Raw genomic sequence first — 18948 nt, 5'->3', positions numbered from 1 at the left:
CCTACAACTCTGTCTCTTGCTTTATTGTTTCTTCTGGCTCTGCTAAATTTATTTTGAGAAAATAATATATCAGACTTACTGTGTATGCCTATGTGTTAGGTAAGACACAAGTTGTGTACTGCCTTGGGCATGTCAGCTAGCAAAAAATAAATTAAAAAGCCTCAAATGATAAGTGCCGTAAGTGTGGAGGTATTGTAACTTTTCAAAGTTTGTAGTAGCTATTTTTGATGCTGATGACAGCTATCATTTGGGTTTGGGAGCATGACAGAAAAGTTCTTATGTTCCATGTACGTTTTCTTTCTCTACCATAGTTAATAATAAAGAAAAAGTGCCTTTCCTTCAACCCAGCAAAACATGTCTGATACACAGATATGTGCACATACATGCGAGTCATTAGCCAGTTTTAGATCCTTGCGTTAGAAATGTTTGGGTCAGTTACCTGTGGATGCTGTGACTTTGTTTGACAGTGGACTCCCCCAGACAGCAATGGTGCACCAACTACCATCTTAGCCCACAGCAGTCACTGCTGCACGCATTATTTGTTGCTCTTCCGGTGGAGATGATATTTCTGTTCTGATCTATTCTGATTGATGATATTTTTTATTTCCTGAAAGAAAAAAAAATTATAGTTTGGAAAATTTTTCTTATAAAGTACTAAACACTTTAAGATATTATACTTATTAATTACTATAGTATTAAAAGGATTATAACAAAAATCATTTAAAGTTGTTCTAAATTATGTGAAAAATGAATTTATGTGAAAATAGATCAATTATCTGTGTTTTATATTGTAGCACTAATGCTTACATCCAGGTACAAAATATTGTTATTAGTGATAACAGTAATAATAATTATTTCTATTGTTGTTTCTACTACTATTATTATCTGAAACAACTTTTTCCAGAGTAAGAAACTAAATTAACAAAGTAAAATCACTTCTGTGTGATGGGGTTACAAGATGTAGAACAAGATCTGCTCTAAGAGTATGCAATTCCTTTAAGTGCAGAGAAATAAATTATTGGAAAACTACCACCTGATACTACTTTGTCTTAACCAAAAAAAAAAAAAGTTACTTCAGGAATTGATTTATTCATCCCTAAATATTTTTTGTTAACATATTACTGTAGTATTTTTATGGGGTACTTATGCTGAAATAAGCTATTGCAGTAGTTATTTTTTTCTATCATTGATTTGCTTAAGTTAACCTAAAAAGACCTGTACAAGGAAGTCATAATTCATTGTGTAAATGATCTGCTATAATTTATATCACAGGTCTAGTGGATAAATATATGTGAACAATATAAATAATGAGTAGTATCTATAGAAAAAAAAAGGTTTTGTAGCTGTAAAATAAGCCTGACTTTGTGTCCCAGTGTGAAGACTTTGTGTCCTAGTTACAGTGGCCAGGACCAGTTTATCACTATGTAGGTGTAACCAAAACTGTGTATTCTGCACCCTATGTGTTTTTTCTGATGAACTGCAGATAATGGATTGTTTGCAGCAGCTGCCCAGGGCACACCTGAGACCTCAGGCTACAAGGTGGATATTAAAAAACCCTGGGAGACAGAGCAGTGTTTCTGTCTTCACACCAACGACTCAGCTGTGACAACTGTCCTCAGAGGAGGCATTAGCACCTTCGCACTCAGCCTGAGGGGTCATGTCTTCTAGTGGGCCATCAAAGATTCCAAAAATATCCAATGACTCACACTGAGAAACTCCTCACCCTGGGGAGGTACTGGGCATTCCTATCTGAACCTGAGCATATATAATCTTGGGGTTTGGGGACTTCTGGGGAGGAAGACCAGAACATCAACAGGACTTTGCCACTCCTGACCAGACTGTGACCATCATTCTCACCAACAGGTTTTATTTTTCTTTACTTTGTACTCAGGAGAGACCATGTGGTGCTCAACACAGGGCTAACAAACACCATTCTGTGTGTGCCCCAGAGTGCTGAGTTATATACTGATTTTTGTGGGTTAAAACAAATTTTTCTCTGTATAATTTTATTTATTATAATCCTTTTAGTAAATTGTAACTCTGTTTTGTAATGTATCTTGAGTCCGGTTCTTTTCTCCTGCTGGTTTACGTTTAAACCAGCACACTTCATCATCAAAAAGGAGTTTATTCCTGGAGCATATCCTTGAGTTTACTGCAGGGATTTTCTTTTGCTCTTGCATCAACGCATAAATGACTGACTCTTGTTCATAGTCCTATGGTCTGCTCTTTGTAAAGATTTCAAAACAAAAATTTTTGCCTAAATCACCATGCATCAGGAATAAACAATGAACTTTTTTAACACAGTCGTCTCACTCCAACCTATCTGTTTCAAGTTGAAACTGTGACCAACTCCTTTTTGCTCTTCATGTTATGAAAACACCTACTTGCACTTGGTGAGCACTGCTGGTAATTCTGTCAATAACAAAACTCCAGACATTTGCCTTATCTAGTTAATCATTGAGATCTGCAAAAAGCTCCGTAGTGCTTGGATTCACTGAACATTTCTTCATCTATCTTCAGTCAAGCTGATTTAGTAGCACTTACCTATCCTATTTCTTCCAGGGGTTAGCTGGTCCAGAGTTGGGACTCTAACCACCTTTTCCTCTTTGGATAACTGATTTGACAGAAGGAGATGAGCACTGTTGGTTTATCATCCTTTTAAGCTCAGAGCTTGTCCTACTTGGCATAAATGTTTTCTTTTCAGCTTGATTTTGAAAAAGAATGTGGAGAATGTCACATAAAGAGTAAAATACAAGTTTTGGGATTTTTTTAATGAATTTAGTAGTTAGCTACAATTTGTATTTAATAGTATATTTAGCAAAATTAAGGTTCAATACATTTTCAGCTTTGCAATAACTACTGTAATTTAAGAAGCAAAAGGTAGCACCTCTGCCTTAATCTAAATTCTGCAAAAAGAGTCTTTATCAAAAAAACTTATGTCCTCAGATCATCATAATGGGCAGAGAGGCCAGCTGATCATAGTGACTGCACATACAAAGAGCAAAGACTTGGATAATTTTATGATCTGTTGTTTAGATCTCATACTTATTTTGTAAATGATCATGAACCTTGAAACATGGTTTGAACTAGTCTTCCTAACACTGAAATTCCTGCTTGAATTAACATTGATAGGTATCTACTGACAACCTGAAAACTCAGAAAATTAAGGATTTGTAGGGTGGAATTTAACAGCCTGTGTAAAGAACTGAAGCATTCTAATGACCTTCAGAAGCTTCTTTGTGGCTTTGGAGGGGGTCACCATTTCTCTGTGGAATTTGTGAACTATCACGTGATCTGAAATTATGTTAGTGGAAAACATGTACCTTTCAGATCTGTTTGTCACTGCGATGAACAATAGCATTCTCTAAGCCTTCGAGTCTTCCATGATCTGTAACTATGGCATTCCCTCTAGGCAGCCTAGTATGACTTTCCTGGATGTATGAAGTAGTAGGGACTAGTAATGGAGAGCACTCCGGACTCTGAAACCCAAGGTCGTGAGTGCAAGTCTCACTGGGACTGTCCCCTGGCAGTTCAATGCCTCCCTGACATCCGATCCCGTCAGATCTCGGATGCTCAGCAGGGTCAGCCTCGGTTAGTACCGGATGCTATGACAGTCCCGAGGACTTCACTGTCACTGTCCAAGCTCGCTTGGCCGTGGCAGATGGACCTTAGGACCTAAACGGTGGGGCCAGTTCTGTGCACACTGTGCCTCACCTAAACAATCTACTGCACAGGCTGGAAGGGCACACCCACATGGGGAGAGCCCTTCCCAAATCTTTGTTCATGATGGGTGGCCGTACACATATTATAGTTACTTCCCAATAACTGTTGCTTCTTCTGTAAATCTAGAAAAATCACAGCAGCTAAGCAATGCAAAAACCACAGGATGCTTGTCTGGAAAAACCCATACATCCCTTTGTATGAACAGGAACAAGAAAATTGTCTATCTGTGCAAGTATGATTCCTTCATTTCAGCATGTACTAATAATGCTCATCTCTTGAAGAGCAGAAACTGCTGGCACATGTGTTGCCTGCCTAAACCTTTCTGGTTTTCTTCCCCAGGTGTCTCCCAACCACATAAGCTATGTTCCTGCACCATGCAGGAGGCATGCTCTGATTTTAAGCTCTTTGGGACACTTTTTTTAATTGAGAGCTTTTCAGTGTCTGATACTTCATGTTTCCAAGTATGTGCCTGAGTGGTTGAAAAATACTTACACATGACAGCCCTGACCTGATCTCACAGTAGGAAGGTCCTCTCAAAGGCTTTGTTCAGCTTGGCCTAGAACACACAGCTATGGCAAATAGCAGCTGTGGGCTGGCTCCTGTCTTCCAAGCAGATGTCTGTGACTATATGGGGTTTTTTTGCTTAAAAGCTATATGCCTTGGCATTTTGTTTGAAGTCTATCTATATCACCTCCCTTGCTATCTCACCTGCTACTTCCAAGAAATGTACAAAGCTTATTAGCAAAGCACACATTTTACATAGGTATTTGCCAGATCCAAGGCTTGCTCCACTCATAGATCCTAAGACCACTGCATTTAACTTTGGAGTTTTTAGCAGTAACTAAAGTAAAATATATGGGCTTTAGACACACTGAAGATTACAGAGCCTTCAGGATGTGCCTTCTGGAGAACAAGTTGAGATAAGGAGAGATTTGGCAAAGATTTTGTTCTCCTTCATTTTACAGGTGAAAACTCACTGTAGTTTTTGTTTCATAGTGAGGAAAATATTGTTTGCTCTTGAGTGAAACACAGAATGAATTAAGTTGGTGAAAAGTTAGTCTTGAGGATGCTGATCCAAACGGTGAGTAGCTAATCATCTCTGTAATATTTTTTCCTGTATTAGTAGCTGAGGATCTGTCTTCTCCTTGCCTGTAGAGAAAACAAACAGGTCCTCCTTTCCTTCAATAAGGGATTATGTAGAGTCATAACAGATAACTCCAAAACAGCTGGGCCATATCTAATTCTGGAGAAACAAGGTAAGTCAAACATTTTTCAGTGACAAGACAACTGAGCTCAGCTGATCTGCTGATGATATTTATAAGGAAAAAGGCAACAACCCAGACAATTATTTTCACTATCTGTGAGAAAGTGTTTGCAAGAATGGCAGATGATGCTGAAAATTTAATTCATCTGTGTAGATATGAAGAAGGGCAGTACAGAAAACACTGTGTGCACATTTCCAGGGTGCATAATGTGTCTTTATCAAAACTTTGTGAATGACAAGCTGTAGAGTTTTCATCATCTCACAGTTTATATTTACTGAAGCTACAAATAAATTGACTGTCACTAATCATGACAGTTTTTCATAGACTTTATTTCAGGTAGGCCAGTGGAGAATATCATTAGATAGCTTTGATCTCTACAGCAGCTGTTTTTTATTAATGTTCCAGGCACACTAGAGCCCCCTTCTTTGTGCCACCCCACCCTCACCTGCCACTTATTTCCCTGTTTTCCTGAGATTGTTGGTGATGTGGGTAAAGTCTTCTATATTTGTAAGCAAATATTGTTTATGTCTTGGACTCTGTATCCTAATTTACAGGGAAAATGCCCAAAGTTCTGAATCAACACCTACAATTCCCAGCTTCGAATAAATAGGTGTAAACAAATATTAAATTTGGAATAAGACCAAACTCAGTTCTAGACTGCCAAAGAAATATCAGAAGGTAATAATCTTCAGTCATTTACAACTGTAAATCTATCTTACAATAAGCTACTTAAACTTGTAAGATCAAGATGCCTTTGGCGTCTTGCATTCTGATACAGTATTAAACTTCACTATTCCGAATTATTGAATATCATGTTTTCTCAGTCCACAAAATTCTTTTCCATAAACCCAATGAAAAGAAAGCAGAAGTCCTTATACAGAGATAGACAAGACTGTTATACTTACCAGTGAACACAAATGCTAAAACAGGATTGCGATAGTCTGCAGAGCTCTAGTCTTGATCCTCTTGAATGATGAACTCTCTTCTCGCTTTAAGGTGATTCCAGGTGCTTCTAGAGTACTTGTCCAAAACTAGTCAATACCTTTTTTACCAGAAGGTTGGGGAGAACCGTGGAAGGAAAAAAAAATGAATTTGAAGCTCTAGCGGTGCTTCATTTTCTTCATGCAGCTGATACGGAGCTATGTTTTGGATTTGCACTGGAAATAGTGTAGGTAGCTCAGGGATGTTTTAGCCATTGCTGAACAGTGCTGGCAGAGTCAAGGACTTTTCTGCTTCTCACCCCATCCAGCCAGAGTGTAAGTTGGGGGTGCACAAGGAACTGGGAGGGGACAGAGCCAGCTGACCAGAGGGATATTCCATTCTAAATGACATTGTACTTATATATAAACGCATGGGAAGAGGTAGGAAAAGAGGGACACTTGGAGTGATGGCATATTATGCATGACAGAGCCCTGCTTTCCTGGGGATTGCCGAACACTTGCCTGCCCACAGGAGGTAGTGAATGAATTCCTTGTTTTGATGTTTGTTTGTGTGGCTTTTTCTTTACCTATTAAACTGTCTTTATCTCAGTCCATGAGTTTTCTCACTTTTACCCTCCCCATTCTTTCCCCTGTCCCACTGTGGACGGAGTGAGTGAGTAGCTGCATGGGACTTAGGTTCTGGTAGTGAAAATTCTTAGTTGTGGCATGGTTGCTGGCTAGGGTTAAACCATGACAGCCACTTGTGGTGTAATATAGCCTTTCATGCAAAGACTAATTCTCATTCCCCAACTGTTTTATAATGAGTGTGATAACCTTATATGACATATGGCCAAGTTTACTCTGGAGCAAGGACTACAAATTTAACTCTGTACTCAGTTGCATCAAAATAAATCAGGACAAAGATCATTCAAGCTACACCAGTTTCACTAGTCAGCCAGCACAATGCATTCTAGATCAGCTCAGAGGCTTTAGTTTTTCAAATCATAACAGATTGTAAAAGGCAAGATAAGTGAATGGCCAATCTAGCAACATTACCTCTTATATGAAAAATACCCACAGAATCAAATATTATTAGAGAGCAAGGCAGGTTCTAAATGTGAATTTTGCCTATGAGGAACAAAGGAGGGATTTTAAAGTAACCTTACTAATCTACTACTTTCATAAATATTCAGCACATTATTGTTGTAATGTGTTCTTGGTGTTAAACTTAACATTTGCTCAATTCCTTTTTCCTCAATTCTTTAGCTTTCTCACATCTCATTAAATACTATTTGAATACCTCTTTTTTAGCATTTTCTTTTGCATGTAGCATGACACCATGTAGAACTTTCCTGGCATTCTAATAATTGAGATGCAGTGTATTTTACTAGCACAAAGAAAACATACTTTAAACTGAGAATTATTGTTAGCCTCTTCATCCTTACTGTTGAACTATGCAGGCCCTTATCACATTAGTACTGCATGGTCTAGAAGAAAGGTAATTGCATCATCAGTCTCTCTTGGTTTCTGTCGCAGTCCTTTTAACATGCTCATCCTTTCCATTACTTCATGATTTCATTTAATATTCTCATGGGCTAGAATCATAGCTGCAGACAGAACATGCTGAATTAACAGTTGCTGTGTGCTCTAATCTAGATTTCTTCCTTGTGTATTGATTTTTCTTTTAATAAACAGTCTCCTTTTGAATTTTTACATCCAAATAGATGAACATTGAATATTTTTTTAGAATTTGAAATATAAAAACGTAACATAATTCTGTCTTTAATAAAATTACAAACCATGACTTTCTATGAAGTATAATCCTTTAGGCACCCAGTGCACTTGCATTCCCTTCAGAAAGTTAAAAATATGTAAAGGCCTCAGCATTGTGGCAGTTGCATGCATGCATGTTACGTTTTTTTCATATTCTTCTATTAATTTGTTTTGAATGGACAGAAAATGCAGTTCCTCAAAATGAGAAAAGCTAATTCTTGCTTTCAAATTTACATTGCTAAAATGGGATTCCTGATTTTCATATTTTCGAGGGACACAATATATGGAGAGGTAAGGAAGCTTATTATTAACGGATGTAAATTTTTCTTATTAATTATGTCATATATTTTTAGATGTCTATGCTGATGATAATAATAATAATAATAATAATAATAATAATAGCAATAATAGTTACACAACATGAAAAAATATAATTAATTTTATTACAATAAAAGACTTATGAGAGCTGACAGAGATACTCTTTTATATATCAAATGTCTTTTGCTCCCTAGTGGTGTGTATGCATTTACAGACAGACATAGATGTTATATAAAATACAAAAGTTCAATCTGTAGGTATAAAGCCTTATGCAGACACAGCCTCCTTGATAATTATAGGCAAGAAAATGAACATCTGGAATGATTAAAGAAATACTTTCATTCAAGTGCTCTCAAAGGTCAAGATGCTGTCACAAGTATTCATTAAAAGTGTTTGAATAGTCTTATTACAATAATGGGACTACTTACAGAGCTGAAAATTTCTGCAAGAAAGGAAGAAAAAGACCTAGCTAAAAGGCCTTTAAAAATGTTTGCTGGTGAGATAATACAGTTCCCCAATTTCAAGCCACGTGTCTGAACTGCATACTTAGGTGAGATGAAACGGATTCCTAAAAAGCCTGAAAAATGCCTTAGGAACCATTTCCTACTTTGCCTGGAATGCTCTGTATTTCTTTCACTACTCTGATGCTGTGCTTCCATGTTATAGCTAGAAGTTGCAGCATTATTTCTTCAGGACGTGATCGAGTGAGCATATTGGAAGTAGGAAATGATCTGCTGCATGAGTCTTATGGGTAGACATTACTTCAGGAAGGAATCCCCAAAGTCCTAATGCTTCTGTTGTTAGCCTGACATTTTTTCTTTAGCTTCACCATTTGTTTTTTTTTTTAAGAAATAGGGAGTATGCAGAAGGAAGAAGTCAGACAGTACTCTAGGGAATCATGTCACCAAGGAGAAAGCCAGGGAAATATATTGTGAGTTGACACTGCTGGCAACTAATACCAATTACTTTCAGATCTGTTTACTGACATTATGAATATATTTAAAGAGACATGTACATTGCAGTGACAAGGAAAGATATATAGAAGAAAACTTAATATTCATATTCACAAAATAGTAATTTTTGTTGTTAGAGAATGACTATAAAGTATCCACTTAGTTATCACCAGAAATACTTTATGTTCACATGAACACATCTAAGACTATAACAGATTCAAAATATTTAAAATGCATTTTCGTTGTTTGCCTCAACCACATCTTTCATTTTACTCTATTTTACTTGGATATATGACTTCTAACCTATTGCTTATTAACGGTGTAATTTTTAAACCGCTTAAATATTACACAGAAAGAGCTCTTCTGGATGTAAATTTAGATGATATCTTAAGCATCAAATTGATGATTGAACTTGAGCATTTTAGTTTAATAGTAAGTCAAACCAAATTAGATGTCACAAAGCTTTCTTCCAGCTTTCTAACAAGAAACGTAGTAAAGCTATCAATTTGGTATCAAAGAATCATGAAAGTAAATAATGCGAGAAACTGAATTAACTATATACTCGTATGATTATTTCAGAATTTATGATCAATTCAAGTATTTAGATATGACCCAGCAATCTGCGCTTGCAGCCTAGAAGGCTAGTAGTATTCTGGGCTGCACAAAAAGGAGTGTGGCCAGTAGATTGAGGGAGTTTATTTCCCCCCTCTACTTTGCTCTTGTGAGACTGCACCTGTAATACCACATATATAGCTCTGCAGTCCTTAATATAGGAAATGTATGGACCTCTTAGAGCAGGTACAGAGAAGGGCCACAGAAATTATTACAAGGATGGAGCACCTCTCCTAAGAAGATAGGCTGAATGACCTGGAGTTGTTCAGCCTGAAGAAAAGAAAGCTCTGGGGAAAGCTTGTTGGTTATGAGAAAGACAGAGAGATACTGTTTTAGCAGGGCCTGTAATGATATGGAAAGATGTAATGGTTTTAAACTAAAGGAGAGTAGAGTAAGAATGTATATAAGAAATTATTTACTGTGAAAGTGGCGAGACACTGTAATAGATTGCCTTGGGAAATTATGCGAGTATTCAAATCATTGGAAGGGTTCAAAGTCAGATTGGATGCAACTCTGAGCAACGTGGTCTAGGGGAAGGTGTTCCTATCCATGGCAGAGGAGTTGGAACCTAAATGAGCTTTAAAGATCCAATCTAACCCAAACCATGCTATGATTATGGAGTTATTACCTTTGAAGTCCATGTATGAGAAGATAAAATTTGACCTTTATGGATATTTAACTGTATTCCTTTGTCGTCTTGTGAGAACAGAAGAAATTGCTGGCAGTGATACAAGTATGATTGGATCAGCCAGAATTTTTTTGAGCTATATACAATTTCTTGCTTGTCACGACCTTAAAAATTCATCAATATATAGCAACCTCTTGGAATAAACACTCAGGCTGATAAATTAACAAAACTGTTGGGATTGGGACCTCTGGAGATCATTTAGTCCAACCTCTTTGCTAAAGCAAATTCACAGAGTGCAGGTTGCACAGGATTGTGTCCAGGCAGGTTTTGAATACCTCCAGAGAACGAGATTCCACAACATCTCTGGGCAGCCTGTTCCAATGTTCTTCATCCTCAATGTAAGAAGTTTTCCCCTCATGTTCAGGTGGAACTTCCTATGTTTCAGATTGTGTCCGTTACCAGTTGTCCTGTCCCTGAGCACCACTGAAAATAGTCTGGCCTCATACTCTTGGCACCCACAATTAAGGTATTTGCATCTATTACTTGTCCGAAGGAACAAGAGAAACAAGAGAAACAAATATCTTAATTAAGGCACTATCAAAACTAAAGGAATTGCAAAGGCTGTCTATTTTAAGTTTTCTATTATATTTTTCTTGTTCTTTCTGACCATTATATATCTGAAATATAATTTAAATTACTATCTATTCATCTCACATGCCAAGGGAGTAATAAGAAACTCATTTTGTACATAAAGAAAAATAAATCCAATAAACCATCTAAACAGCAGAAGTCAGTTCTATTTTTATTATACCTTTCCACAGCAGAATCACACTGAATAAATTATGGATACACTGCAGGTGTAAAATCCATTCCTTTCTGCCTATTATTTTGTACACTCTCTAATTCCCTTAAGTTACTATTAATAATTTCTAACCAATAACCTTTCTGTGGTTGTACGAACCCGAAAATGTAATGCCATTTATTCTTTTCCCCTTGAATAAACATCTGCCGACACTATATTAGAAGTTGATGGTTTTATCATAGAAGGAACATTCCATCGCTGAATTTAAAAAATCACTCGGTTTAATAATAATAAAAAAATGAAAGGTTTTTGACAAGACTAAAATAATATATTTAGCAGCAGCACTGTGATTTTCAGTAACATGCTCAAAAGTTAAAAAAATATTCTAAATGTTCTAGGCTTTGAGTTTACTAATATATTCAGTGATATTAAAATTAATTAAATTAATTAAAATACCTGTTTCATAAGCTACTTAGACCATGTGACTCACCCCTACTCTACTGGGAGCTGATGGAATCCATCAGAGAAGAGAAAGAGTGTCTTTGGTCGTAGGCTTGCCAAGCTGGTGAAGAGGGCTTTGAACTAACCTTGAAGGGGCAGAGGAACCTCAATCTATCCCATTCCTAAAAGTTCAATGACCATGCCAGTAAGAGATTCCCAGTGCCTGGAGAGGGATTGCAGAGCATCAGAAGAGCACCTGAAGAGCAGCATAAAGGAATTCCGGTCACTCTAGGTAGTAAGATGATTTAATTGGGGGTGCAACTTAAATGTCTTTAGGGAATGCATGTAGCATGGCGGTGTCACTTTCCTGGACTTATGCAAAGCATTTAACACTGTCTATGTAACATTCTTGTCTCTAAACTGCAGAGACATGGATTTGACAGATGGACCACTTGGTGGGTAAGGAATTGGCTGGATGGTCACAGTTAAAATGTTGTCGTCAATGACTTGATGTCCAAGTGGAGACCAGTGATGAAGGAATGGTATTGGAACCAGTGCTGTGCAACTTCTTTGTCAGCAACATGGACATCAGGATTTAGTGCACCCTCAGCTGGTTTGCTGATGACACCAAGCTATGTTGTACGGTTGACATGCAAGAAGCAAGAGATGCTGTTCAGAGGAGCCTTGACAAGCGTGAGAGGTGTGCCTGTGTGAACCTCAGAAAGATCAATAAGACTAAGTGCAAGGTCCTGCAGCTGTTTTGAAGCTCTCCCAAGCACACACACAGGCTGGTCGGAGAATGGATTGAAAGCAGCCTTGAGGAAAAGGACTATGTAAAGATTTAAAGATCACTGTCTCAAACAGTGTTTAGGCCAAAGAAAGACTTTGCCATGAGATAAAGCACAGAATGGAACAAAACAATGGTGCTAACTCCAGGCCTGGTGAAACAAGGTATGGCTAACACATCCTGGGTAATGCATCCAGATAAAAATTCTCACTGTGGCAAACTGAGTAAAGAAGCAACTGCTCATACACATATCACCAATCAATCAAAGGTCACCCCAAGTTATAAGACAGGAGGCATCTGCGACCAAGAATTGCAGATCCTCCCCAGCTCATATGCCTTCGAGGATACCTGGAACTTGGACTGTAAGTCAAGCCAATATGATGGAATAAAGGTGATACTATTGTTCAAGTGTTATCTCAGGTCTAGTGGGAGGTAAACAGAGCTGGAGGAGAGAGTCTATTACTGACACTGGACATAAAGAATGAAGCCATAATGAAAGCCAACTCAGCAGCTGTGCTGAAATCATCTTAAACTGGGTGTAAGGTAATTCTGGCAGGGGAAGATTGAGACCACCAACTCACAGTCCACTGGCTAAAGAGACCCACCAACTCAAAAGAAGAGAAAGACTGAGCATGGGACTAATTAATATTAGAAGAGAGGGAATCATTTCACTAATAGAATAAGACAACTGTGCAGCCAATGAACAGTAATTCCTTTGTTTGCAAAGAATGTATAAATAGCAAAAAGTTTTGAGTTACCTGGGGATCCCCATCATCGAGAAGCCCAGGATGAAGAGGGACCAACGAGAGGCCACTGGATCAATAGGTGATAAATATTTTCTGCTTAATCTCTGTCTCTCTTTTCTATATTTTTCTATCTACCTCACATTTTACTGTTAAATAGGTTCTGAACTGTTGACTTCAGCATATGGTCCTGTTTGTGTCTTAATTTAGGCAGAAGCATCCCTCAATAACTGGATCTTAAAAGACTTGAGGGGTGTTGGATGACAAGAAACTTAGCATGTCCTGGAAATGTGTGCTTTCAGCCCAGAAAGCCAACCATACTCTTGGCTGCATCCAAAAAGTCATGACCAGAAGGTCAAGGGAGGTGATTCTGCCTTCCTTCTCTGCTCATGAGATACAACATGAAGTACTATGTTCAGCTCTGGGGAACCCAACACAAGAAGCACATTGACACATTGGAGTTCAGAGGAGAGCTACAAAGATGATCAGAGGGCTGGAGTACTTCTCCTGTGAAGACAGATTGAGAGAGTTGGGATTGTTCAGCCTGGAGAAGAGAAGGCTTCAGGGAGATCTCATAGCAGCATTCTGGTACCTAGATGGGGCCTACAAGAAGGCTGGAGAGGGACACTATATGCTGGCATGTACTGATAGAACATGGGGTAGTGACTCTAAACTCAGGTTTAGAATAGATATGAGAAATAAATTCTTAATTGTGAGAGTAGTAGGATACTGGAACCGGTTGCCCAGAGAAGTTGTGGATGTCCCATTCCCAGAAGTGTTCAAGACCAGGCTGGAAGGGGCTCTGAACAACTGATCTAGTGGAAAGTGTCCCTGTCCATGGCAGGATCTTTAAGGTCCCTTCTGACTCAAACCACCCTATGATTCTATGATAGTGAAAAGTATAACTTCTTAGTGGCTGTAAAAATACCTGATACACTTGTACAAGGCATATGACCCTATTCATCATTTTTTTATGCAAGAAAATCCTATTTAGTACATTTTTTTCTGTAAATAGTGCAAAACGTAAGGGAACATTATACACCCCATGGAGAATTTAAGCATTTTGTCAGTAATCTGTTGGTTTCCCAAGGGCACAGGATTGACAGCAGAAGTCTGTACCTTAAAAAATATCTCAGATGCAGACATTTAAATTTCAGAACAACCACTTTAAAATCTGAGGATCAGATCTCTGCAGTCAAGTAATAAATGCATGTCAGGACACGAGGTACAGATAAGCAGATCTAGGTGAAACACATTTAGCTGAAATTGCCATGTGAGCAGGATTAAAATAAAAACCAAACAACAAAACTTGAAGCATTTTTGCTCAGCAGAAAGTACAACTGAGAAAAGAGCCAAATTTCAAGGCATTACATGTGAGCTAAGAGTTCTGATAGAAAAATCCTAATGATATCGTTGGGAATAACAAAACACACATAAGTACACAGTTAAATGTATTCTACTGAGAGAAGTCTGTGTCAATCACAGCGGAATAGAACTAGCACAGCCAATATCATGCACTGAAATTTACCATTGTGACTCTGGGTTAAGATGATGACACTGCAATAAAAGTACTTTCCTTGCTGTACTGCATATGTGCTTTCAAATTTACATTTACTCTTTTCTTTTAAAACACTAGGTTACGTCATACTAATTATGAAAGGGTACTTTGCAAATATAGGAAAGATACAAAAGCAGGTACAATCATCCTCTGATACTCACACAGATGGGAAGAACTGTTCTTCTATACTTCTGAGAACTGTGTTTTTTTTCTATTAGACGTTTCCAGGATCAGAATTTCTCATTTAGCACTGTGCTTGAACTTGAGGTTATGATTCAAGAAGGACATGTATTTTTATCCTTAATACCTTTGCTCTGCACATATTTACTCTGTTCTTTCTTTTCGATAGTTTACCAATGAAACAACAAAGATGGGGTGTTAACTAAATTATTTTAATAGATGTATAGGAACAATTTTTGTATTGCAGGATTTTCAGAGTTATTTAGTCTTATTTGTCGTAATGACATTTGCATGAGATAACTGAGATTAACTAACTTCAGCTTACTTGAGGAAGAACTTAGGTTGGATGGGTGTGAACTGCACTGCTCAGCTTCATGTCATCTGCAAACTTGATGAGGGTACACTCAGTCTTCCTGTTTATGTCATTGATAGGATAACAAAGAACACTGGTCCCAAAACAGAACCCTGAGAGACAGCCTCCATCTGGACATAAAGTAAACTTACCACAGATCTTTGACTGCATCCCTCCGGCCAATTCCCTATCCACTGAATGGGCCACAGTTCAAATTTTTGTCCTTTCAATTTGGAGATAAAGATGTCATGTGGGACCATGTCAAAGGCCTTACAGAAGTCTAGGTAGTTGACATAGGTCAATCTTCTTTTATGGACTATTACAGTCACAACATCGTAGAAGGCCATCAGATTGGTCAGGCATGATTGGCCCTTGGTAAAGCTGTGCTGGATGTCCCAGATCACCTCTTTATCCTGCAGGTTCCTGAGCACTGCCTCTATGAGGATCTGTTCCATGATCTTACCCAGGCACAAAGGTGAGGCGCAGCAGTCTGTAGTTCCACAGATCATTCTTTCTCTCCTTTTTAAAAATAGGAATGTTATTTCCTTCTTTCCAGTCACTGGGGGCTGCACCTGGTGCCATGACTTTTAAAATATGATAGAGAGGATCTTGGCTACAGCATCAGCCAGCTCCCTCAGGACCCTGGGATGCATATGTTAAGATCTGATTATTGAGAGATGACTCTACCCGAATTAAGGTACAAATGAGACCATATGCTGAAGTCAATGCTAAAGAACTTATTTAACAGTAAAATGTGAGGTAGAGAGATAAAGAGAAGAAAGGGGAGAGTTTGTGTGAGAGAGATTAAGGAGCAAATAGTCACCATCTATGAACTCAGTGGCATCGTGTTTGTCCCTCTTCACCTTGGGCATCACAGTAGTGGGCATCCCAAAGTTGTTAAAATATTTTCACTATTTATACACTTTTTGCAAACAAAGGAATTAATGCTCATTGACTACAAAGTTTTCTTATTCTGTTGGTTAAATGATTCCCTCACTTCCAAAGTTAATTAGTTCTTTGAGTGGGTGTGTTGTCTTCAGTCACTTGCTTTCTCAAGTTGGTGGGCCACAATCCCCCCCTGCCAGAATAACTTTTTAGCCAGTTTGAGCTGATTTCAGCACAGTTGATGAGTTGGATTCCCTTGTGGCTTCATTCTTTTTGTCCATTATCAGTGATCCATTTTTCTCATCCAGCTTTGTTTACCTCCCCCTAGGCCTGAGATAACACTTGGAGAATAGTATCACCTTTAGCCCATCACAGAGGCTTAACTTACAGTCCAAGTTCGAGGTATCCTCATACTTGGACGGAGCAAGAGAGGGCTTTGGTGCTTGCAGATGACCAGTTGCTTCTTTATACAGTTTGCCTTAGTGGGAGTCCTTCTTTGGTAACAGTGTTTGAGATAGACAGCTGTGATCTTTAAGTCCTTACAGCATGACATCACACCCCACAGATTGGTGGCTATTCAGTTCCTTCAGGAGGTCTCAGACCTGCTCCTCAATTGTAGTGTCAAGGACTTTGCTCTCCCAAACTCCACTTCAAGGTTCTAGAGGTTCAGGGACTTGAGGGACATGAAGGGCTGACTGCCAGTGAAGACTGAGATATAAAACTTGTTAAGTACCTCAGCCTTCTCCATATCTGTTGTTGTTACCAGTTGACCTTTATAATTTGTCAGGGGTTATACACTCTTTTTGGCCTTTCTTTTCCGACTTTGTACTTATAAAATCCCTTCTAGAATCCAACGTCATGGCACCAAGTCTGCCAGAGTTCAAGAAGTAATTGGGCTATGCTTTCAGGTAGATTGAGTGGTGCTTGGGGCTGTCCTGTGCAGGACCTAGGGCTAGACTTGATGATCCTTTTGGGTCCCTTCTAACTCAGAAAATTCTATGATCCCTTTTGTTATTCTTCACATCCTTTGCCACATTCCATTCTGTCTGTGCCTGTCTATCCTGATCCCATCGCTACACATCCAAACCATATCCCTGTACTCTTCTAACACCACATGTCCTTCCTACCACTGACTGTGCATTTCCTACTTAGTCATTAGTCTTTGCTCATTCATGTCAGCATCCACCCTGCCCTGCTTCATCCCCTGCACAGCAGGAAGGACAGCTCTTCTGCTTTAAGAGAAGTGGCCTTAAAAAGTTGACAGCTCTGATCAGCTTCACTGTCCCTAAGGACAATTTCGCAGTGTATCTTGTCTGCTAATCCTTTAAACAGCTGAAATTTCACTGTTCTAAAGTTCAAGGCCCTAACTTTAGTTTTTTTGCCAGGCACATATTCCTCAAGATCACAAATGCAACCACAGCATGGTCATTACATCCTAGCGTTCCTCCAACCTTAATCTCTTTTATGAGCCCGTTTGCACTGGTGAGTATCAATAGATGTATAAATAAATGTATGCACATACATTTGTTTATGTGTGGTGTGTAAATTACATATCAGAATTGCATTTTAAGACACAAAAATATATATTATTTTATGGGTTCAAATTACCATTTGCATTTTTTTCAAGTGTCCTTTAAAGTGAATCTAAATGTTAATTAAACTTCTAATTTTTCCTACTAAGTATCCTTCAACTCTCTAGTAAACATCAGTAGGATTTTTAAATAGATTTTATAAATAACTTATGGTTTCATTGGATGTTTTCTGCTTTCTGAGTTTTAGTAATTCAAATTCTCTTTGTCCTTTAGACTAATTTCTATTTATGCAATTTAGAAATATAAACTCTAAACAAGAATTATTACTCTTTGCTCTTTTTGTACCACAAGCACAGCCTTGCCTTTTTCTGAAAGCGCAGCAAGAAGCTCTGGTGAGAGCATCCTTTATGTTTTGACTGTAAAAATTATTAACAGGGTTGTTCTCTTGTAAGAAAATCCCATAATGGCCTGAATTATAGAAAGGAGGATCTCTGCTATGGATGGAGTTTACATGACATGCTGCATATGGATTGGAGTTCTGTTCAATGGTACAAGGATTTTACATCCCTTCAACATCTGAAGGGATGTAAAATGATCAATGATTTTTTTTTCTTATAGCATTAGTTCTACTAAATAGCATTTTAAATAATGCTCTGGAGTCTGATTGCATTTCTTATTAGAATCATGATAAAGCAGCACCTCCTGGTGTAAAATAGCTCTCCACAGATGTTGTGTGGTTGCTGTTAGGTCTCCCCAAAGCCATCTCTTCCCCAGGCTGAACATGTCCATGTCCCTCAGCCTCTCCTTACAGGAAAAGTGCTCTAGCACCTAGCAAGCATGGGATTCTTTAATGAAAAACCTCCAGTTTATCAGTACAATTTTTGTACTGTTTTTTCCAAAATTGGATGCAGTACTCTAAATGTGCTCTCACAGATGTCAAGCACAGGGCCTAGGACACTTTTTTTAAGACTTAGGCAGAAAAAACATTGAATTCCTCAGCCTTCTTCATCCACTGTCACTAAATCACTCACCCCATTTGGAAACTGCCTTAACACATTATTTTCTCGGGTTTTTCCCAACAGCTTAACAGCTGAGGCTCTTCTTTCTCCTTGATGCCCTCCGCATACTTAAAAATTACCACACAAAATGCAAGGCAATAAAGAGACAGGTCAATAATATTAAATATTGGAGGATTTTATTCTAAGCATTTTAAAGCTTGTTTAACAAAAGATTAATAAAACTGATTTGCAAAAGTCCTGAATCACCACCACTGGAGACAGAGAACACTTTAACAATAATTTAAAAGATTATTAGTTCTGTCATTGTGGTAAAAAAAAAACCAAAAAAAACCCCAACAATAGTTTATCCTCCTAATAGCTTGCTTTTGCACAAAGATAATGTCCTAACTGGAGAATACAAAAGTAAGATAAATTTTTCTCCTAATAAGATTCTTCTCATCAATATTTTCTTCATAAA

The 18948-nt window shown here is 38.1% G+C and overlaps 1 pseudogene; it reads left to right on the top strand.

The window, feature by feature from the left end:
* Positions 1–3460: 3460 nt before the first annotated feature.
* Positions 3461–18948, top strand: part of LOC139672658 (octapeptide-repeat protein T2-like) — a 36460-nt pseudogene continuing 20972 nt past the window's right edge.

The sequence above is a fragment of the Pithys albifrons genome, chromosome 5 (genome assembly GCF_047495875.1).
Source record: "Pithys albifrons albifrons isolate INPA30051 chromosome 5, PitAlb_v1, whole genome shotgun sequence".
In the NCBI taxonomy this organism is placed as follows: Eukaryota; Metazoa; Chordata; class Aves; order Passeriformes; family Thamnophilidae; genus Pithys; species Pithys albifrons.
Note: the sequence above shows the minus strand (reverse complement) of the source record. Positions and strands in the feature narration are given on the sequence as shown.